The following is a 25091-nucleotide window of genomic DNA, read 5'->3' on the forward strand; positions in this document are numbered from 1 at the left end:
AGCAGCCCTGAATACCTAAAGACATATTGAAAAAGAAAAATGAAATTGGAGGAATCACACTACCTAATTTTGAAACATACTACAAAATTGCATGGTATTGTCACATGGATAGAAATACTGACCAATGGATTTGATTTGAGAGTTCTAATATAGATCCTCACATATATAGTCAACTGATATTCAACAATGCTACCAAGCCCATCCGACTGGGAGAGAAAGGCCTCTTCAACAAATGGTGCTTGGAGAACTGGATATCCATAACCAAAGGACTAAGAGCAGGACACCACCTCACAGCTTATAAAAAAATTAATTCAAGATGGATCAAAGATCTAAGCATGAGAGCCAAGACCATAAAGATCTGGGAAAATAATGTATGGAAGCACTTATAAGATCTTGTATTAGAAAATTGTTTCATGAGCTTTACACCAAAAGCATGAGCAACAAAAGAAAAATATAACTAAATGGGACCACCTCAAAATTAAAAACTTTTGCACCTCAAAGGAGTTTGTCAAGAAAGTGAAAAAGCACCTATTTAATCAGAGAAAATATTTGGTAGCCATATATCTGAAAGGGACCTAATATCTAGCATATATAAAGAAATCCTACACCGAAAAATAAAAAGACAAACAACCCATTTAAAGAATGGGCAAGTGATTTGAATAGACACTTCTCCAAAGAAGAAATGTAAATGGCTAAAAAGCACATGAAAAAATGCTCAACATCACTAGATATTATGGAAAACTACAATGAGCTATCCTTACACCCGTTAGACTGGTGACTATTGAAAAGAAAACAAGGACTACAAGTGTTATAGAGATGTGGAAGAATGGGAGCCCTTATCCATTGTTGGTAGGAATGGAGAATGGTACAACCATTGTGGAGGACAGTCTGACTCTTTTCAGGAAGCTAAATATACAACTGCTATTATGATCTAGCAATCCCCCTATTGGGGCATATACCCAGAACTGAAAGCAGGGACATGAACAGATATATGCACACCAATGTTCATAGCAGCATTATTCACTATTGACAAAACTTGGGAACAACTTAAATGTCTATCAACAGATGAATGGATAAGTAAACTCTGGTATATGCATACAATGAAATATTACTTGGTTGTAAAAAGGAATGCAGTATTAACACATGGGATAACATGGATGAACCTTGAAGACCTTAAGTTGAGTGAAGCAAGTCAGGCACTGAAGGACAAATCTTAAATGATCTCACTGGTATGAATTATGCATATTGAGCAGACTAACAGAGCTAGAGTTTGAAAGACAGGTTTACATGAGATGGAAAGGGAAAAGGAGTAGAAGGTTGTGAGCTAAAGCCCAAATGGGAAAAAATCTATGATAATGTGGAAGGGTGTAGCTGTGCAGTGGATGGGTATGATAGTGAGTGCAGTGATGATATTGGGTTGGAGGTGCTGGCCTGTGAGGGAGTTAGGATAGGGAGTGGGGTTGCATTGCCCATGGAACTGGGGGTTGGGTCGGGGAAGGGAGCAGATGAATTCTGGCAATTTGTGGGTATGTGGTTGAAACCATAATGTTGGTAATGTTCTTTTGGCAAAAAGGGGAGGCATACTGGTTTAGGGGGTTGGATGTGGGGAGCATGTGGGATGGGGCACACCTGGGACAGGCCTCTAGGGAATATGTGAGTATTTATCCTGTCATAGTGCATTATATCATTGGGTGGAGACTCACACAATAAATGGGAAAGTGTTGGACTCCCATGCTGGGGTGTCCTGCTATGTTTTCAGATAGAGGGGTGGGAGTCTCTCAAGAAAATAGACAGTGTCTAGTAGGGGAGGACAGATTATTTGGCAAGCCCTCAATGTTGTTGCAAGTAACTATGAATCTTGTTCAAGGAGTGAAGCTTGGTGATTGCCATGAGTCCTGAGGGGAGGGGAGGGAAGAATAGAATTGATAGAACAGGGGACATTTTGGGGGCATTGGAAATGTTCTACATGATCATGCAATGATGGATACAGGCCATGTTAAATTTGGTCAATACTTATAAAAGTATATGCTTTAAAATGTAACTATTTACCATGGTTGGTAGCAATGTGTGAATATTTGTACATCAATTGTAACAAATGTTATCATCCACATATAAAATGTTATTAATAGGGGAAAGGGGGAAGCAGATGTGGCTCAACTGATAGTGTGTCCACCTACCATATGGAGGGTCCAGGGTTCGAAACCCAGGGCCTCCTGACCCATGGAGTGAGCTGGCCCACACGCAGAGCTGCCTTGCGCAAGGAGTGCCATGCCATGCAGAGTTGTCCCCATGTGGGAGTGCCTGATGCACAAGAAGTGCAACCTGCAAGGAGAGCCGCCCCATGTGAAAAAAGCACAGCCTGCCCAGGAGTAGGGTTGCACACATGGAGAGTTGACGCAGCAAGATTATGCAACAAAAAAGAGACGCAGTTTCCCGGTGCCACCGAGGGTGCAAGCGGACACAGAAGAACACACAGCGAGTGAACACAGAAAGCAGACAACAGGGGGAGGGGAATGAGAAGGGTAGATAAATAAAATAAATCTTTTTAAAAAATAGGGGAAAGGGGAAAAGGGGGAGTATGTTGGGTATATGGGAATACCTTATATTCTGTATATGACTTTTCTGTCATAAATAGCTTCTTCGAAGATTCTTTGAAGATAAAAATGAAAAGACACTGGGGGAATACATGGAAGAAAATGTCACTGTACACAGAAGACAAAAGACCTTACAGTGATGAAATACATAATGTCAAAAAATTTTTAAATAAAAAAATTTTTATTTCAAATTTAAAAAAATTTTTATATTTTATTTTTTAAAGTATCACAATTATTTCATTTTCTTTTTAATTATATTCAGTTTTTTTGTTGGCTTCATTTGTGATCCCTTTTGGATCACAAAAGGGTCACAACAGTGGCAGGGGAGGATCATTGTGCAGGGCATAAATTATGGGGGATGCCTGGGAGGGGTTCATCTGCAGCGTACCTATAAGTCATATGAATGAGTTCAAGTGCTCATGGGCATTGTCACAGTGGGTGAAAATCCACACAATAACCAAAAAAATAACAAATTCCCATCCAGGGGCAGTGACTAGTGAAGGAGGATGGACCACTGACAGGCCCTTGATACTGATGACTATACATGTGAAACTTCTCTTTTGAAATTGAAACTTATTACAGGTTGCCTAACAGTTACCTCTTGAAAGCCTCCTTCTTGCTCAAATGTGGCCTCTCTCTAAGCTGAATTCAGCATATAAATGTATTATCTTCCCCCTGGCATGGGACATGACTTGCAGGGATGAGTCTCCCTGGCACCAAGGGATTACTATGAAGCACCAACTAGCAATGCAAGAGAAAAAGACCTTGACCAAAAGGGAGAAAGGGTAAAGACTCATGAGTTCATATGGCTAAGAGACTTCAAAGTAAGTTGGGAGATCATTCCATAGGTTATGCTTATACACATCTCAGCAGGATCTCATTGACTGCCACGGTAAATATTGCCTCAAATAGCGGGGCTCTAAGGGCTCCAGAGATGTCCAGAAACGATAGGCAGGGCTGACAGCTCAGGATTTTGGCACCCTGCCAGTGGGCCCTACTTTGGAATTATGCTCCCCAGTGTGACAGAGTTGGACTCAGTCATGGTTTCCGTACACATGGCTTTTCTGCCCCTTCTATCTGATCCTATAGTTAGTACTAAAGTTGATAGTTTAATGTCCAAGAGACTTAAATCTTGGGCTGTCCATGTGCCAGCTGGTCCTTAAATCTCAACAGAGTTGCAATACTTACTCTAGAATTCATTGGACTCACCCAGAACAACTAATAAGGAGATGATGGTGGACAACAACCATCCCAAGGAACAGAGAGAGTCTACAACAGCAAGCAAGATAGTTCCATCCATCTGCCACATGGGATCTAAGCACCCTCTCAGTTAGAGGCAGAGTGGGCATCACAATCCTAGAAACCTCACGATTGGGGAATGAATGATGGACTAGAGTAGACTTTCTTCTATTCTGATATAAATTTACTGTTATTCTAGGAATGGAAGAACTTTTATCATTGACGGAAGCAGTAGCCACTAAAGATTCTGAGAGGAGGGAGAGGGAAAAATAGGTGTAATATGGGGGCATTTTCAGGACATTGGAACTGTCCTGAATGATGCTGCAATGACAGATACAGACCATTACATATCTTGTCATAACTTAGAAAATAGTGCAGGAGAGTTTAAAGTATAATGTAAAGTATAATCCACACTTAGTGGCAATGCTCCAAAACATGTTCATCAATTTTAACAAATATACCATACTAATTAATGACGTTGTTAATGTGGGAAAGTGTGGGAGGGGTAGGGTGTGGGGCATATGGGAATCCCCTAATTTTTAATGTAATTTTTATGTAATCTAAATATCTTTTAAAAAAACAAAAAAGGTATATTAAAAAACAAAAAATAAAGAAGCTTTAGATTTCATAAACGTTACATAAAAAATCTAGGGGATTCCCATATATCTCACTCCCCACATACTTTTCCCCTTTTACATCTTCCATTAGTGTAGCACATTTGTCACAATTGAAAACACACATTGAAGTAGTGCTACTAATAGTTTACATTATGGTTTAAACTTTGTACCGCACAGTTTTATAGGTTTTGATAAAATGTATAATGGCTTGTATCATCATTGCAATGTCACACAGAACAATTCCCATGTCCCAAGAATGCCACGTTACACCTATTCTTCCTTCTCTCTCTCCTCAGAACTTCTAGTGACCACTGCCTTTACATGAGTGTTAAAAATTATTCCAGTACTAGATTAATAATAAGTCTACTTTGGTCCATTGTTGCATCCCCCACTTCTGTTTGTTCATTCCTCAACCTTGAAGATTTTGGTATGGTGATTCCCACTCTGCTTGTGACTGAGAGTGGGCTTAGACCCCACGGGTGGATGTGACCTGCTTGCAGTTGTAGATACCCTTTGCTATCTCTGATGGGCATTGTCCATCATCATCCTTTTGTTAGTTGTCCTGGGTGAGTACAAAGAACTGGACAGTAGGCTTTGACTGCAACTCTGCTAAGATTCAGGGCTCAAATGGCATATGAACAGACTGAAGATTTAAGTTTCTGGGGTACATATTTAATGGGTATAGTGTTAATTATAGGTTCAAATAAAAGGGGCACAAGAACCATTTGTAGGAAAATTATAACTCTGATGCATTAGGGGGTTAGGTTATCTTCTATTCTAAGGTAAGGCCCACTGATAGGGTCCTGAATTCCTGGGATTGTCTTCCCTGCCTATAGTGTCCAGATGTCTCTAGAATCCTCAGGAGCCCCATACTTAAGGCACTGTTTACTGCAGTATTCAGTGAGATCCTCATAAGAAAAGCATAAGCATAACCTCTGGAATGACCTTCTGACTCACTTTAAAATCTCTTTACCATAAAAACTCATTTGTATTTAACATTTCCCCCTTTTGATCAAGGTATTTTACCAGATACAGTGCTAGTTGGTGCTTGGTAATAATCCCTTCGTACTAGGGAGGCTCATCTCTGGGAGTCATGTCCCATGCTGGGGGTGGGTAGTTGGGGAAGATAGTGAGTTTATATTCTGAGTTTGGTTTAGAGAGAGGCCATATTAGAGCAAAAGGGAGGCTTTCCAGAGGAAAATCTTAGGTAATATATATTACTAGGCTAAGTTTCAATTTCACAAGAACAAGATTTCTAAGTACAAGCATCAATATCAAGGGCCTAGTATGTTGGTCTGTCCTTCACTAGGTACTGCTCATATACTCTAGAGATTCTTGCTACTCTGCTAGAGAATGTAGGAGGATTCCCCAGGATGGGAATTCAATATTCCATTGGTTATTGTGTGGGTCTTCACCCCTGAGACAACACTGCATTACCACTTGAACACATTCGTATTTCATAGAGGCATGCCCCAGGTATGTATTATTCTTAATAGATCATAGAGAGAGCCAGGCAAACATGGTAATATTTTCTGTCCCAGCAGGAAACAGATGACATATTAAAATTAGAGCAATAAAGGAGGGTTTAATAAAGGATTTTTCATAAAGGTGTAAGCAGGGTGTAGAGAAACCATAAGGGATACTGAAATACCCTAGTGTAAGTAACAGTGGGAAGTCTGCCACCACCCAACAGTCTGAAAGGGTAAATGGAGAGGAGTATCCTGGAACCAGAAGAGAGAAATCTAGTTAAAGAGGGCCACCTGACAGGAGCTATGACATTTGGTTGATGGAAACATGTGTCTATGGCAACACTTAAGGAAGGAGCCAGGGTAATGAATACCTCAACTTCTTCCTCCTCTTCTCCAACCCACAACAGAAGTAAGGAAGAAGGAGGGGTTTTTGTTACCAAAACTATTCACAAATCAGAGAGGAGAAAATTAATGATATTCAGTTTTTGCTGTTCAGTATCTATTCACAAGCATTAAAGTCCCTAAAAAATGAGAAAATAACTGAAATAAAAAAAGAGAATGATTTATTTACATTATCTACAAAAGAGCTTAGTCATCTAGGTGTAATGAATTATAGGTATCATTATAGGTGTAATGAATCCCTATCTGGTAGCTGATTGCTTATGGCATCTGGAATACCTGGCTACGATGTTATTTTTTTAAAGATTTATTTATTTATTTTTATTTCTCTCTCCTTCTCCCCCGCCCCAGTTGTCTGTTCTCTGTGTCTATTTGCTGCATCTTCTTTGTCCACTTCTGTTGTTGTCAGTGGCACGGGAATCTGTGTTTCTTTTCATGGCAACATATTGCTATGTCAGCTCTCCGTGTGTGTGGCACCATTCCTGGGCAGGCTGCACTTTCTTTTGCGCTGGGTGGCTCTCATTACAGGGTGCACTCCTTGTGCGTGGGGCTCCCCTACGCGGGGACACCCTGCATGGCACGGCACTCCTTGCGCGCATCAGCACTGTGCATGGGCCAGCTCCACACGGGTCAAGCAGGCCCGGGGTTTGAACCGTGGACCTCCCATTTGGTAAACAGACGCCTTAACCACTGGGCCAAGTCCACTTCCCTACAATGTTATTTTGATGAAAACCAGTAGCACCCATTGGATTGTTCTGCCACTTGAAGAAATCATGAGGTTACCAACTACCTAATTTATGAGAATATTCAGGCTTGATTCCATACAACTTCTCTTAGCCACTTTCATTGTTGATATTTTGCAAAGGTTATACTTCCCAGGACAACTTTGGTCAGGTCAGTTAAGTTACTCTCATACAATTTACAGGTATGAAAAACAAACAAACAGGGGGCTTATTAAGAGTCAGGGAATCTTTTTGCTGAGAGAAGACATGGACAGGTAGAGAGGTAAAGGGGAACAAGGGAAGATTTAGAAATAATGCAAAGAGAGATGAAATTCTGTAGGAATGTGTTATAACAACTGACAAAAAATATTAACTAACCACACAGGTACGAAGGGAAAAGAAAGAAACTGCACAAACCAGGTAATTTGCAGGGTATTTGGAATATTATAACGACATGTCAGCTCTAGCACTGCCAGGAAAGAGCTGGAAAGGCAAGTGTAACAACTCCTGGTATGCCAGTAATTGAAAAGAGCAGAGAGTAAAAGGACAAAATTTATTACCAGTTTTCTGAGAAGAGTGAAGACAGGGTTAATTCAGAGTTTTATTTCCCAGGTAAGGGGCACCAGGCTAGTAACCCTGATTTTACTACCAAATAGATCTAGCATAGGAGTGTTAGAACAGACTTCAACCCTGGAGACCTACTCTAGGAGTTGCATGATAGCTCTTTAGAGTTAAGGGAATAGTTGATGGGATGCAAATTATGATGGCTTTTTTTTTGTGATATAAAAACTATACTGGGATCATCAAATGGGATTTAAATTGAGCCAGTGCTGCTTAAAGTTGTTACTTTAATTTCTTAATAAAAGATGTGAGGGATGCATTAGAAATTTTCCTTTGACATATAAAGAAAAATATGTAAGAAAAACATGTAAGCTATGTAAAAATATTTTAAAAATATAAAATATAGACATGTACTTCTAGCCTTTAAGCTGTATTTACAAAATTGTTCTTATTCATTAAAGAAATGTGACTAAATCATGTAAAATAGAGTTTTTCCCCCATTATCCAAAAATTTTATTATTAATTGCACATATTCAGGTAATCTGAATTTGGTTCATGCAACCATTTTTCGTTTTAAAACATGAATTTCATTCTGCTTTTACTCCTTTCTAAATAAGATGTTTGTTTACATTAATATTGACTATTACTTGCTTTCTGTTGCTCAAGTCGTCACCATACAATGATGAGACATGCCATTCCAATGATGGATAAAGCACTGTCTCATTCTCTATCTCTGTGAAGAATTCTAGGATTTGAGTGGAAGAAAGAACAACAGGAAGTGGACTTGGCTCACTGGATAGAGTGTCTGCCTACCACATGGGAGGTCCACAGTTCAAACACAGGGCCTGCTTGATCTGTGTGGAGCTGGCGAACGCACAGTGCTGATGTGCACAGGGAGTGCCCTGCCACGCAGGGGTGTCTCCCGTGTAGGGGGGCCCCACGCGCAAGGAGTGTGCCCCATAAGGAGAGCTGCCCAGCGTGAAAGAAAGTTCAGCCTGCTCAGGAGTGTCAGCTGCACACATGGAGAGCTGACACAGCAAGATGATGCAACAGAAAGAGACACAGATTTCCGGTGCCGCTGACAAGAAAAGAAGCAGACATAAGAATACACAGCGAATGGGCAGAGAGAGCAGACAACTGGGGCCGGGGTGGGGGGGTGGGGCGGGGGGAGAGGGGAGAGAAATTTTAAAAAAAGAACAACAAAAAATGATAGTAAGAACTGAGAGAGATGAATTTACATAACAATAGCTTCTTTAAACAGCCGGGATATGAAACTTCCATTGATAATACCTAGCAAAAAACATGACGCAAGGACAATAATAATCATTTTCACTTGTATTTTTGAGAAAATATAATGTAAATATAAATTTAATATCTGATATTTTTAGGAATCAAATGACTATTCTATAAAAAGCTCAATTAAAACAGAAAGACCTAATGGGAATCATGCTCTCATTTTGTATTATCTTCCCACCCACAAGAGTTCACTCTTCCTGTAGTCAAAAAGTATTTATATAAAACTTGTGTACCAGAGGTTGAAGAGCAAAATGAGTATATGGATAATAGCTAACATGTTTCTTAATCAAGTAACAAATTGTAAAATCATCTTGACACTGGATGGCCAATGACAAACATTCACAGCATAAAAACAAGGAAATAGTTATAACAGCAGTTATTAATGGCCTTCTATACCACTTTATGTTTATGCTCTACAATGCCTTCCATAGCACGATAAAGTTATTTTTAAATGATTTTTGAGGATGATAATGATCACACGCCTGAATTTTGAAAACATTTCTTACATAACAAAATGTGCCTTTGAATTAGATGTTTCCTCTTCCTAGCATACTCAGTCCCCAGATATTTACAAGGCTGGCTCCTTTGCATTATTCAGGTTTCAGTTTAAAAGTTGCTTTCCTTGACTACTTATCTAAGTAGTACCTCAGTTACTATTTTATTTTCATTTTAGCACTTAAAACACATGAAATTATAGTGTTTATATATATTTACTAGCTTTCTGTCTTTCTTCTCTTTCAAATGTAACCTCCATGAGAGGCCTCAACTGCATTGCTCATTTCTGTGTTTCTAGAACTTAGATCATAACCTAGCTTGGTAGGCAGTCATTGTATAGTTGCTGAATGAACAGATAAAAGAATAATAAAAAGCTTTTTATTTTCAAATCCTTGAAACATATACTGTTATTATAATTTCAGTAATTTGAGATTCAAAAGTCATGAAAAGAAAACACACAGGGGTTTTAAATCTTGAGGATGCTCAGTAGATGTCATCTTCCACACATTCCCAAAAGTTTTAATTTATAATGAACAGATACGGTATGTTTACTGATTATATCTCAGATACAGAAAGTGATGAGAATCTATGTCTTACATTCTAGACAGATAATGTGACAAAGGTTTCAGGCCACTCAAAAGGAATGAGTTGTTTGGGAAAGGCTGGGGCCGAAAAAATAAGATGTTATTCGTCTCTACTAATAGCTACTACCATCTTTGTGAGTTAAGAAAAATAATTCATGACTGTGATGGAGTCTACTTGTTGCTTCCCACTAGCTATTCTTCCCTTCTTTTTTATTACAGGATCCCGAATTTTAAGTGAGCATATTGGTCAACAATCAAAATGATTATGCTTCCCAGACTCATTTGCAGCTGAATTTATGGCACTTTAAATTAGTTCTGGTGAGTGTTTGGTGATACTTTAGGATAGTCTCATTAAAAAAGGGAAGGAATTGAGCCTTTGTTTTTCTTCCTTCTATCTTCCTCCTACCTGGAACATGGATGTGAAAGCTAGATTCTAAGAGCCGCTTGGACCATGAGAATGAACACCACATTCTGAAAGTGGTAAAGTATTGAGCTGGAAGGAATGAGCTTACAAACTTCAGGACTTCATAGAGCTGTTATTGCAGCACAGGACTCCCTTCATCTTAGATAAATGAATTTAAGAGAGAAATAAATTTGTGTTACCTACTGTTATTTAGGGGTTTTCTCTTATCTTAACCAATACAGTGGTCAACAAACCTTTCTATAATATTCATTAAAAGACTGTATAATATGCAACTTGGTATGGCTGTGTTCATTGCAGTATTTGGCATGCCTGAAGGTTTTTCCTTAAAGCTATGCTTTTAATGACTGCAGTATCAGAATATAGACTTTCCTAGTATTCCCAGGTACACCCAAGAGTACAAAACTGCTTTAGTGTATCCTTAAAATTTTTTCTTCCTCCGTGGGGACACACTTACACGTTCCCACAGCACCATTCTACCCTTAAGGTATTACTAATCCTATTATATTTTAATTGGTTGTTTACTTTTCTGCCTGCCTTACTACACCATAAATGCCTTAAGGGCAGAAGTCTTGTTCCTTGTTATATCTCTAGCACTTTTTTGGCCAAAATTAAATGCTTATTTATGACTACATAGGTTTGCTGATGTTTTTATCTATCTATCTGCTTTCCTCATACATCTACCCCAGGAGAGGTGGACTCACAGCAGATTTTACTACAATTCCAGTAGACTAACTAAACTGGACCTCTTTTGTGATGCTGCAATGCTATTTAATCCTTTTATAGATTTTATAGTGCAGTAATAGTGGTTTTCAAAGTGTGGTCCTATACCAATATCAGCTGTATCACAGCTGTTTTAGAAGCTAGGTATAATGGAGATGATAAACAATGTTACACAGTCAGGGAAAGGTAGTATGGCATAGTATTTAAGAACACAAGCTTTGAAATGAGAAAGGCCTGAGAACAAATCCTAGCTGACAATTCTACTTTATAGAGGTATTATCAGGACTAAGTGATTGAATAATTAAATAAAAATCAATGCATTATATTTTAAGAGTGTCAAATTACTAACATGGTTTATGGCACATAGAAAATGTTCAATAATTATTAGCCATTTCTACAAAAGATCATTACTAGGAGGTTGACAAAGAATTTAGTGTCATTTATTTCATCCTCTTGCCTAGAATATCCTGCTGTATCAATCACTTAGAATTCAGTCAGTCTTTAATATAACTCACTCAGTGAAACCAAAAATGAGGAACTAGAAGAAACTTCTAGATTTAGCAAAGCATGTGTATAAATATATTATATTTAATGTTTAATTGCTTTTGTGCATTCATCTTGCAATGATATTCTAGCCCCATATTTGGGGAATCCAATCCTTATAATAAAACAGCCAAAATTCATTTGCAGTATTTTTCACTAAAATTAGTAAATAAATATGAAACAGAACAAAACTCTTTTTTCCCCCCTAAATAGCCATCATAATTACATGGGAATTAAATTTGTTAAAAATGTAAATTGAACTTTGTTCTAATTGGTTTATATTTAAAGATTCTCTGATCTGTGATAACAGTAATATATATTAACATGTTGCATTTTAAAGTGACACTGCCTTTCATTAATCAAGTGTCTGTATGGTTGATTAATTTGTACAAGGTTTAAATTGCTATGAAAATTTATCATTCATAGCCATGATCTCCATTTACATATATGTTAATTATGGTAAATGTAATCTTTTTCTGAATCCTCTGGGCTGCATACTAAAAAGACGAAGTGATCAGAGTGACTACTTTTTTCTGTTACAAAAATGAACTCTTACTGCTGTTCAGTAAAGTCTGTTGTACTTGTCAAAGCTGGACCAAAAACATAGTATTTTCTACTAAAGCCAAGATGAAATTCTAAAGATGGTATTTCTTTTTCAAGTGATTTCTTTATTCAGTAGCTATAACTTTATGTAAAGAAAATTATTATGTTCATTTACCACAGTATTTGGTACTGTGTCTTTGTACTGTGAGGTTTTTCTCTTGCTCTGAAGCATTTCTCTTGTATTAATTTTGTTATTAATAAGCACAAGATAAGTTTTAATATATCTATAAAGCAGAGTGACTCAAGGATGTTAGTATGAAAAATCTTTGTAATACAATTAAAATTAATTATTTGCTAGAAATAGACACTTTTGAGGTCATAGCATTTTAAGACTACTTGGAAAGATTCTGAACAAAGAACGTAATATATGAAAGTTATGGTAAGGCTCTCCAAGAGAATATGAAATCAATCCTTTGTTTTTGCAGGACAATGCTTGGTTTTTGAACAAACTGAGTTTTTTTTTTTTAATCATTTTCCAACTTTTTTTTTAAAGAAATGCTTTCCAAAAGACAAGCTACATAATGAGAGAAAATAGTTTCAAATCACATGTAGAATAAGGGCTTACTATACAATATATAGAGAGAACTTCTACAACACAACAACGATACTAACAACCCAATTAAAAAATGGGAAAGGACTTGAGAGGACATTTCTTCAAAGTGTATATTATGGCCAATTAGCATGAAAATATGCTCAACATTGTTAGTTATTAGGGAAATGCAAATCGAAACCACAATGAGATAACACTTCACCCTTGTAAGGATATAGCAGTTTGATATTGTTTGATATTGTTTATGAGTTCCAAAAATAGATACTAGATTGTTTGTAAACTCGACTGTTCCTCTGGGCATGATTAAATTATGACTAGGGCTTTGATTAGGCCATGACAGTAGGATGTTGGGGCTCTATCCCCTTGGTGGGCAGAGACTCACAGAGAAACTGCACCACAGAGAGGCGAGGTTGGAGGTTTTGAACTGGAGCCCGGGAAGTAAACACATGGGAGAAAGCAGAGCACCTAAGCCAGAAAGGAATGAACCCTAGGAGAGAGATGAGACTTATCCCAGCCTACAGATGATATTGGAAGAAGCTCGGACCACAGAGATTTAGGAGGACAAGGAAGGCTGAAAGTCAGCAGCCATCCTGTTCCAACACGTGGCAGGAGACTTTGGTGAGGGAAGTAACTTATGCTTCATGGCCTGGTAACTGTAAGCTTCTAACCCAAATAAATACTTTTTATAAAAACCAACAGATTTCTGGGATTTTGCATCAGCACCCCTTTGGCTGACTAATATAGATGGCTATTATTTAAAAATAAAAGGGATATAAGAAGTGTTGGATTAGATGTGGAGAAATTGGAACTCTAGTGCATTGTTGCTGGGAATGTAAAATGGTGCAGACACAGTGGAAAGCAATGTGGTGGTTCCTCAAAAAGTGGAATATAGAATTATCAATATGACCCAGTAATCCCATTTCTAGGTATATAAGCAAAGAGAGTGAGAATAGGGTCACAAACAAGATACATGTACACAAATGTTTACAGCAACATTGTTCATAATACTCAAAAGTTGGAAACAACCTAAGCATACATCAACAAATGAATGGACAAACAAAATGTGGTACATACACACACAATGAAATCTTATTAGGCTGTAAAGAAAGAAGTTATGAAACATGATGGAACATGGAAGAAGCTTGAAAAATTATGTTCTGTGAAATAATCAAGGCACATCATGATAAAAATTGTCACTGATAAAAGATGTCTAGAAATAGCAAATCCACAGACATAAAATGACTAGAGGTGAAGAGGGATGTAGGTATGGTGAACTGTTGGTTAAATATTTTAAATTAATTTTACAAAAGAAATACTTTTGTTTAATGGAAATTTATTTATTTTTTTAAAGAAATGCTTTCTAGTTCCTCAACAAAGAATGTGATAGGCCTCACTAAGCTAATATTGAAAAATTTAATTATTTCTATTAAATGTCTATAATGTTATGCTTAAATTGTTAATATTTACATAATATATTCACTTTAAGAGAAGCCTCATTTCTTAGTCACAACTTAATAGAATTAAAATAACCAACCTTGGAAATCTTTGCAAGCATAGCACCTCTGAATACCTGACAACACTATTTTAAAAGACACTTATTTGGCAATTTTCTTATAGTCAGCCTAATCATACGAGAAACAAACTAATATGGCACCTGTTCTGATAGATGGATATTGTACCTTTCATTCCTTGATCCCAGACCTTGCAAGACATTTTTCAGAGAAGCAACACTTTTCTCACTGCAGAAATGCATCCAACTCGAAGCTGGAAATAGTAAATGCATAGGCCAGGAGATGAAGAATATATTATCCAACTAAAATTACGGGGAAATTTTAAGTAGGCAGAATATAATTGCCCAATTTGGAAATTAGCCAGGACACAGAGTTTAACATCATCTTTACTCTTTTGAAAAGTGCCATGGGATTTTTAATAACTGCTGGTGGTCAGGACCTTGGTTTTACCCTCATCCATTAGACGACACCTCCAGCAGTGCAGTGCCCCCTCATTCCATGCTGGGGCATCAGTTCAGTACTGACTCAGTGAAAATTGTGCCACCTACTGAATCATCCACAGCTCATCCTAGTGTGCCATGGCTTTTAGATTTTCTCTGGAGAGCTGTTATGATAGATGGGACCAGGCTCAATGATGCTTAATTTATAAGATTTTTCACCCTGAGTTTCATTTTCAATTTTAACTAACAGATTTTTCAGGATTTTTCCATTTTAATGGTTCATAATGATGGTCTTGATGACTAAACTCTATAATATCTCTCCTTGGAAATGAAGGAATAAAGATGATAACACACAAATCTATATAAATATATACATATACTGACACAATGAAAGGCAGATTTTCTCTTTTGTAATATATGTGATTCTTTTAAATGGAGAAAGTATCAACCTTAAATCCAAATAAATCCTTGTGAATTATATTTTATAAAGAGCTTATTTTTCTTTCCAGATTTTCAGGAAACTAGGAATAAATTTAAAAAAAAATGCTAGAGGGAGTGGACTCTACTAGGCAAATAAAATGAAATTTTTCTCTAAGAAAACATTTATTCCAGCTTTCCTAGAAACAACTTTGCCACCTACAAAATAATCTAAATACAACTTGACTGTTTCAAGAATAACTAAAAGAAAATCAAGACTTTTAGACAAAATGCAGGTACATTAAAAAATAAAATGGTCAGATTAAAACAGTGATGTTTTCTGCCTTCTATATTCCATTTTAATAATTTTATTCTTCCATGCCAGTGTGTGAACATTGTATACAGTTGGTTTTTGGTTCTGTTTTAAAAACTGGTCTTGTGGAATTTCAGAAAACTTTATCTTTGAAATGATTTTCAGAAATTTATTTTTTGGCTACTACAATTATCAGAATCCAACAACTGAAAAGCATCTGAAAGTGTTGCCTTCTTGAGGTGTTACTTCTGGAAATGACATTGAGTAAATCCTGTTGTTGATATGTAAGGAAAAAAAAAGATAGTTGCAAATGGTTAGAAAGAATAGATTGAGACAATATAGCTGAGACGGAAAATAGGTTCCAATATATCCCTGCATTTTCACTTACTCTTTCTCGCTGGTCCCAAACATTCTCAAGTTAATACACACAGGGAAGAGGACATAGCTTAACTGACAGTGTTCATCTATGATATGGAAGGTCCAGGGTTTGATCCCCAAGGTCTCCTGACCCGTGTGGTAAGCTAGCCCAAAAACAGTGCTGCCGCATGCAAGGAGTGCCGTGCCACACAGGGGCGCCCCTGCGTAGGGATGCCCCATGCGCAAGGAGTGCACCCCATAAGAAGAGCTGCCCCGCGTGAGAAAAATGCAGCCTGCCCAGGAGTGGTGCCACACATATGGAGAGCTGATGCAGCAAGATGACACAACAAAAAAGAAACGCAATTTCCCAGTGCTGCCAGATAATGCAAGTGGACGCAGAACAATACACAGCAAATGGACAAAGAGAGCAGACAACAGGGGGAAGGGAAGAGAAATAAATAAAATAAATCTTAAAAAAAACCCACAAACATATTATATACATAATCTTCTATTTTCTATTTTCCTCTTCTGTTCTTCATCAGTTTCCAACTTCATCATCTATTTTCCTTTTAGGAATAATCTAATATATTCAATCCTTTGTAAACAGACTTTCTAACTAAAGCAATCTATTTCTCAAAACTTTCCTACATTTTCCAGCTGTCAATCATTCCTTGCTAGTAAATCAGTAACTCAAATACTGAAGGTTGGAAATCAGGGAATGGGAAACCATTCCAGGCAACTTATGTTTCATTTGGTGAGTTGCTACCGCTGTGATAATCATTAATATGCCCCTCTAAGAGCCTGGTTTGCTACCAGGAGGGAAAATCTGCCAGTTTGTTTCATTAATTATCAACACAAAAACCATGGATGACAGATATTCTTCTATTATTAAAACCAAAAATCTGAGACATGGAAACTTTATGACTAGGTCAAATATCTTACAGCTACTGCATGAGAAGGTTTGTGTAAGTTATGAACTACACTGGTTTTGAAATAATGTTTAAGGGTTTAAGGGATGACCATAACTTCCTAGAGAGTTGACTTAGAAAGAAAAATTGACCTTTAATTTCCCATCAAATAAAGTAAATGCATTAAGATATTGCTAGTTTTGTTTCCATTAAATACTGTTTTAAAAGCACGTTTTCATATCTAATAGAGTTATTTTTAATTTCATTAAATTGTTTCCAATATTAGATTCCTTCCCTTTGTTCCTCTCCTTACTCTAATTCTCAAATCACAAGTATACTTCCTTTTCCTAAAGAAGATAATCTTGACTAAATGTGTTCTCCCTGCATCCCCCTACAAAAGTATAAATAAATAAGGAAAAAAAGAGAAAAATGTAATCATCCTTGGAAGCAGCCAATTCAGTTGTAATTTGCCAATAGTTAGGCTATCAATAATTACTGTAATGTGTATAATAAAAAAGAAATTTTTTATCTGTCTTTCTAATCTTTCCCTAGTTACAGCAAATTTTAAAAATGTATGTAAGAGAATCTTGAATGCTCAATTTATTACATTTCCCTAATTACTGTTATCTGAGATTTTCATGTTTCCCTAGTGTATTTTTCCTCTATTAAAGCACTAATTCCTTGTCAAAGTACTTCAAACAAATGATTGTAACATGATATGGCTGATTTTGATAGTCATTATTTCAATTTCTGGATTATGAAAATAAGTCTATATTTCAGAGACCAGGACAGATGATTTTCTACACTCAGTATGAGCCAACTATTTCCCTCAGTAAAATTATTCTAGCCCTGGAACAATGTTATCAGAATTTTGTAGGAATTCCTAATCATAAAGTCTGACATTAAATATGCTTTTAAAATTAAATGAACATACACCTGTTAGTCATCCAAGCTGTAGTATCATAGGCAATGTTTTATCGAATTGTAGGAACCACATGCATATCAAAGAAATAAACACATACTAAGAGAAAATTTTATTCAGAATTTTCACTAATTAAAATTGTCTTAAAAAAAAGCTGTTCTTTCAATTTGATAAGTTCAATGATATTTTATAATATCATTGCACGGAGAAGAGCAAAATTTCTAGAGCACGAGAATTTCTCCTTTTTTTCAGTCAAAGAAAATTAGTTTCTTATAATTGCAAAAGTTAAGGAATTCAGTGAAAGCATTGCTATATTGGAAATTCAGTAATATTTAGATAATAAAATGACTTTTCACATTTGTAAAGTCAGGTTTTTAAATTATTCTTATTAGGATGAAAATGTTAAAAGAAAAAGGTATACATTTGATAAGAAGGGATATGTAAATGTGTATGTATAGACAAATGTATGTCTTAATGAAATAGTTAAATTACACAGAACTTCAATTTCTCAACATGAAAAGATGAAACAATCCTTCTCCAACTAGAAAAGCCTCCTAAATGGAGTCAAGAATATTTATTAGAATCAAATACCAGATATTTATCTCTGTAAGTCTTGAGAGAGATGTTCAAATTTATGTTCAGTCTTTAAGATTACAACAGCGTAGGATGAGGGAAGGAGCGGGGAGAAGACAATAGGAGTTCCCACAGGCACTAAGGGGAAAAAAGGAAAGATAGGTAGAAAAGGGAATACAAGAAAAAAGAATGTAGACTCTAGGATGGGAATCTTTTTTACTTAGCTTTTCAAAACGTTTGTGATAACCAGCTTTTGTGTAAATAGATTTTGATGGCTCTGGGCTGAAGGTGACTGACAGCTGAATCTAGGCTCCCTGAGGAGTGTCACCCTGGGGATTGCCATTGTTGCAGAACTGTTTTTTCAGAGTGACCCAGGAGAATCATTATCTCTAGGGGATTCTAACAACAGCCACCCCTAAGGCGCCTAGAAGCTAGGAGTAAGCAACTTAGACTTTCTTTAGCAGTAATACAGCCTTACGGGGAACAAGGGGTGTTACTGAATTGAACTTAAGTCTCTCTCCAAACTCCAATTAAAAAAAAAAAAGTATTCAACTATCCAAAGATTTTTCCCAAGCAAAAATGTCAGAGTCCCCTTCATCCTTTGTTAGCTGAAAAATAAACAGACCTCTGGGTCCTGCTCAGGAAGTGCTTAACTGAAGAGGGTATTGTAGGAAAATGCTTCGGAGTCTTTCTCTTTTTTAGGAAAGCTAATGTGTTTACCTTGGGACTACTTCAGCCAAGCGAAGTTACTATTAAAAGATAGCTAAAATCTGGGCGTAGTGCTTTAACACCATATAAAACAAACCTCTACTATACCGTACTTCACACCGAGAAGATAACAGACGCAATTTATCCGTCTAGTCATAAGAGCGTTCTGCCCTGCATGCCTGTGCTGCCATCCTTCAGGAACCCGCTCTGCTGGGCTGACACACGCACACCTCGAGTGAAAGGTAGGCCAGGGATTTCTTTTTCTAAACAGCCCAAACACGACTCTAAAAGTATCTTCACAGTAACAACACTAGTTATTTGAGAAAAAAAAAAAGCTATCAAGGAGATATAACTACAATTCTGTCGCTTTTGAACCCTGTACCTCACGCGCCTCACCTTATGCTAGCCTCCATCTTTTCCTGTGGAGGGCGGGGCTTCCTGTTCAGTGAATAACCAATCAAAGACCGTAAAAGAAACTGCCTATTTTCAAAGGTGGTGAGTCCTGTTTGGTACGTACTGGTTCGGTCAAATAGTTTTCTAATTTGAAGAAAGAGATAAAACCATCACGCCTAAAAATATAACAGTATACGTTAATAAAAATGAGCAAGTTTTCAGTTCATTAATGAGTGAAAATAATTTGGAGAATCACTGCAGGACATAACATAATGGGGCTTTCCTTTACCTACTCTGGTCTCCTTTCTTACTGCTAATGTATATGTTTAACTTTCTCTTTTCTTTCTCTTGCTCATCCTTACTTCTACATCAACATACTCTACCAGGTAAGCTCCATGAGGCCAGCAACTTAGCATACTGCCTGACATAGTAAAGGACGAATATATATTTGCTAAATTTTTATCCCTGTTTTGAAATGATTTGTTCTTAATTTCCATGTAATCATTTTTTCTAGAAACTTATTTGTAAGTTGTTTAGACTTTCGGGTTGTTTTGTGTTTTGTTTTTTTTTTTCATTTAAAAATTATTGTTATTAGATTGTCTTGGGATGTATTGGCCTTTGTGAGTTATACGTACATGTTGCTGGTTGCAGACGTGTTTATTTTTTCTTTGAGCCTAAGAATAGGAGAAACTGAGGCATGGTAGTGAAAGAAAGTTTCCGGATTTGATGCTAGAATCTTGATTCAGTCGTGCTTAAGCCTGGCAAATTATTTAACATCTCTGAACTTCGATAGATTGACATATCATCATTTCTTAATAGGGTGGTTTGTGAGGATTACATAAGATAAACATATAAAAGTTCCTGGAACATAGTAGATATTCAGTAAACAATGACCTGGGCAAGGGAAGACATTTGTGATTATGAAATAATTTCAAGGTAACAAAGAAGTTAAGGAACCTAACTAGAAAAAAAATTATCTGTTCCAATTTCAGCAGTGCCACTAATTTGTATATGATTCCAGGAACATACTTAACTACTGTGTCTATTACCATAATTTATAAAATGGGATAATAAATTTTACCTACTTTGCATGGGCCCTTTGTACTTTACATAAATAGTGTAAAAAACCATGAGGATAAAGAATATCATATAAATGTCAACTCTTATTATTCTATTTTATATGATAAAATACTGTTTCAGATAATAGGAGGAGTTGATATGCAAAACATTATTGTGTTAATTAAACATAGAATTAATTGTGTTAAATATTAGGTTAATTTTCCCATGAACATTCTATGTCTTTTTTATTAGAGTTACTATTAACTAACACAGCTTGACAAATGTTTCCATGTGCTTGGTTCTGTTTATGTTAAGGAAAAATTGCTAGAAATAATGTGCAAATGTACTATAGATTGGCCTTGTAAATTGCTATGGTTGTTTAGCTGTTTTGTTTTGCTTTAGTGACCATAAAAAGCTATTGCCTAATGCCTTTCCCCACCTGAAATAGGTTGTGATAAGAATACTTAAGTAAAAATAAATAGTTATTTAAAAACCCTGGGCAAGAATTTCCAATCATATAATATATGAAGAATTTAAATTATTATTATTTTTATATATTTAATTCCCCCCACCCCCGGGAGTCTGTTTTCTGTGTCTATTTGCTGCGTCTTGTTTCTTTGTCCACTTCTGTTGTCGTCAGCGGCACGGGAAGTGCGGGCGGCACCATTCCTCGGCAGGCTGCTCCCTCCTTCGCGCTGGGCGGCTTTCCTCACGGGCGCACTCCTTGCGCGTGGGGCTCCCCTACGCGGGGGAAACCCCTGCGTGGCAGGGCACTCCTTGCGCGCATCAGCACTGCGCATGGCCAGCTCCACACGGGTCAAGGAGGCCCGGGGTTTGAACCACGGACCTCCCATGTGGTAGACGGACGCCCTAACCACTGGGCCAAAGTCCGTTTCCCTCAAATTATTGATACCTCTCTTTTTCAACCTACAAAATGTTCACTAAAGGATAGCTAGAAATCACTGTCATTTTGGGACAGACTTCCCTGACTGATTACTCATTTCTTTTTTTTTTTTCTTTCTTTTCCCTTTTTCCTTTTTTGTCTTTATTCATTTTTTTAATATTACATTAAAAAAATATGAGGTCCCCATATACCCCCCCACACCCCACTCCTCCCCCCACAGCAACGCTCTCCTCCATCATCATGAGACACCCACTGCATTTGGTGAATACATCTCCGAGCATCGCTGCACCTCATGGTCAACAGTCCACACCATAGTCCACACTCTCCCATGCTCCATCCAGTGGGCCATGGGAAGACACACAATGTCCGGTAACTGTCCCTGCAGCACCACCCAGGACAACTCCCAAGTCCCGAAAACGCCTCCACATCTCATCTCCTCCTCCCATTCCCCACACCCAGCCGCCACCATGGCCACTTTCTCCACACCAATGCCACATTTTCTTTGATTACTAATCACAATAGTTCATGAATAGAATATCAATAAGTCCACTCTAATCCATATTCTATTCCTCCATCCTGTGGACCTTGGATTGGTTGTGTCCATTCCACATCTATGTCAAGAGGGGGCTTAGATTCCACATGGATGCTGGATGCAATCCTGCTGCTTTCAGCTGCAGGCACTCTTGGCTCCATTGTGTGGTGGTTGACCTTCTTCAACTCAGTGTTACCTGAGTGGGGTAAGTCCAACAAACCAGAGTGTAGGAGCTGAAGTCTGTTGAGGCTCAGGGCCTCATTTCCTATTCTCTCTCTCTTATTTATTTATTTGTTTGTTTGTTTGTTTGTTGTTTCTATTGTAGAGGGGCACAGTTTTAAAAGAAGACTTTCTGATGGGGCACTTGCCAAGGGAAGATTTTAGAAAATAATTCTTGAGGAAAACAATGAGTAAAGGGGGCCCTTCATTCTTCTCTCCATTCCTAGGTAAGAAGAGAGCTAATAGAATAATTATAATAATTAATTTTAAGTTTATGAGCAATTTTAAATGCCAAATAGAGCCAGAGTGGTATAGAGAAAAGGCCTCTGGACTGGGAATCAGAAGACATTGGTATCAGACTGGGCCATGTGACCTTGGGCAATTCTTTTCACATCTTCAAGCCTCTCTATTTATCTCTATTATGAAGTAATACCTCTTTTTTTATAACTCACATGGTTATTTTCAAAATAACCTAAGATCATATGCCTAGAAGAATACATAAATGCAAACATTTGTGTAAAATATATATGGAAAAATATAATGTAATTGTTTCCAACATGTCTCAAGAAATGTCAAGGGACCTCTGGAAGAATCTCAGGAGGGGAGTTCACAGGTAGATTCTGTGCTTCCCCTTTTCCAAAAAGCAGCTCCACTTTTATCTCATTTATATGCGGTTGACACATAAGATTTTATTTCTTTGGTTTTAAAGCTTCTGCTGCTAAGGATTGAGTTTAAAAACATACTTAAAACAAATACATATACCCTTTAATCATGATGATGAAAACTGCAAGGTGCTTAACATTATTCAGAAAGCTTTGAAAAAAAACACAGACATGGATAAGGATGTGCTTATGAGGTGGGACAGATGGCCATATTTTAAAACCTTTCAAACATTATACTCTTAAAAATTATTGATGCCAAAGGGTTTACCTAGAAAATTCCAGAAAACACCAGACTATACAACCACATATTCCTTTTTGATGGAACGATCATTATTTTTATGGAAAGGATGTGGTTCTGAATTACACATTCACTCAGCTATGAATTTTTTTACATCTCTGATGCAGGCTCAAAGGAAATTGAAATGTTGAATGTTTACTTCAAGAACATTAAAAAAATGTTTCCAGTAATAATTTCACTCTAAACCTGCTTTTAAATTCTTTAAAAAGTTACATTGGTTTTCTTTCATTGAAGCATAGCATATACCCTTTCCTCCCATGAAGCAAAAGTCATCTACCAATTGCAGTTAAATGGAATTTGGTAATTTCATTTATCCATTGATACATTGTTTTTGGTCTGTTTGCTTTTTTTTTTTTTTTTTTTTAAAGTTAGGTCTGTGTATTTTGTATTCTGGAAAATGATGTGTCTTCTGTCAGTCAATAAAAAAGCATTTAAGAATAATAAAGGCATGGGACAGCGCATAGATGTACATACCTCTCTTTTTAATATCCCTTCTTCCATTTTCAGGAATCCTGTAAGCCAAATGTTGTAGGACAGATTTCTTTAAACAACCCATTATAGTGCTTACTTAATATTGCAATAATATATTTTATTTGGCCAAAATTGGCTCATTTTGTCTTTAAAAAATTTTAAAGTTATCTGTCCATTTATAAGCAAAGACAGAAGCTTGTCAGTTCCCAAATGTACTTTCTCTGCTCCATTTGAGGACATCTGTAGCCTGAGTAGTTTTTAGTCCTTCCCAACAGGTCTCCTCTCAGCTGCTCTGTGTTTTTACATCTCTCAAGAGGGGTTAATTCTTTACAGCTGTATCCTGCCTTCCAAGAATCTCACATGTGCAAATTATTCATCTTTTTCTATTGCTACAGTAACTCTCCAGGCCATAAACACCCCCTACATAGAACTGGCCCCTTTCCAAGAAAAACTTTGGTATTCTTTCATGAAAAGATAATTTGGTCTCCTTCAGTTTACATTGTTATTTAGAACAATTGTTAATCTACAGAAAGTTACTACTACACAATTATTTAAAAATAGAAATTTATTCTGCAAATTTAAATCTCTGCTTTGTTTTAGAATTTGAATCTGAATATTAAACTTCATTTGTTTAAAAATATCAGTAAGTATGCTTTTCAAGAGTATATTTTTCAATATTTTCAAATTTTAGTAAATACTATGTTAATTATATCAAGTATGATTTTTTTTAAACTGAAAAAGTCTGTGTGTAACCTTTTGTTCAATATAAGGAAATTAAATTTTCCTGAAAGTCAGGCCTGCATTTATACATGCAGTATATATTAAGTGTGTTTTGTTGTATAAACCTATTGAGGGTCATTTAAACTTGGAATATTATGGCAAGACCATTTATAATAATAATATACACACATTGACTAATCATAGCCCAGCTTCTCAATTTGAGTATGAAATATACTTAATTCTAGATTTTTATATCTTTAGGAATTATTATAAGATAGCCATAGCTTGTCCATTTTTCTCTATTTCCATGATCTAGGTTTTGATTTCTTCTATTTCTTAGGTACTTGTTGGGTGCTATTATGACACTTCAAACCCTCAAAATAAATAATTTATTTTATAAGTTAGATATGTCATAATGAAACATTAAGAAATTCCAAGAATTGCATTTTTCAGTGATTACATGCCTCTAGTAGCATTCTGAGACATAAGGCAGGGGGACCAGTGATTTTTACCACCTGACAAGTGCAATAATTCCCCAGAACTGCAAAGCCTGAAGCATCTTATTGCTGTTATGAAACAGAATTTATAAATAAAAATAAGGAAAACAGCCACAGCTATGCACTTCCTGGGCTTCACTGACATTGATATGACAGCCAATCAGAAATTTCCATTTATGCCAAGATTGCCAAACCAATGATTTTAGCAATAAAACCTACTCTGAGAAATATTAAAATGTTTTCCCTCTAATATGTATTTAAACACAAAGGAAGTTTAAAGTTAGGTTCTTTATGTTTCAGACATACAATCATTTTAATATATACAGAAAATCTCCCTGTAGGCCAATTAAAAGGAACTTCCAAACAATACT

General features: G+C 36.7%; 1 protein-coding gene across 1 annotated transcript in view; it reads left to right on the forward strand.

Moving 5' to 3' along the window:
- Positions 1-22293, forward strand: part of FIGN (fidgetin, microtubule severing factor) — a 182850-nt gene extending 160557 nt beyond the window's left edge. Inside the window, exons 3-4 of the transcript XR_011649265.1 lie at positions 10196-10294; positions 22179-22293. The gene's annotated coding sequence lies outside the window, so the exon portion shown is untranslated. The remainder of the gene's footprint in view (positions 1-10195; positions 10295-22178) is intronic.
- Positions 22294-25091: the final 2798 nt, after the last annotated feature.

The sequence above is a fragment of the Dasypus novemcinctus genome, chromosome 7, assembly GCF_030445035.2.
Source record: "Dasypus novemcinctus isolate mDasNov1 chromosome 7, mDasNov1.1.hap2, whole genome shotgun sequence".
NCBI classification, from domain to species: Eukaryota; Metazoa; Chordata; class Mammalia; order Cingulata; family Dasypodidae; genus Dasypus; species Dasypus novemcinctus.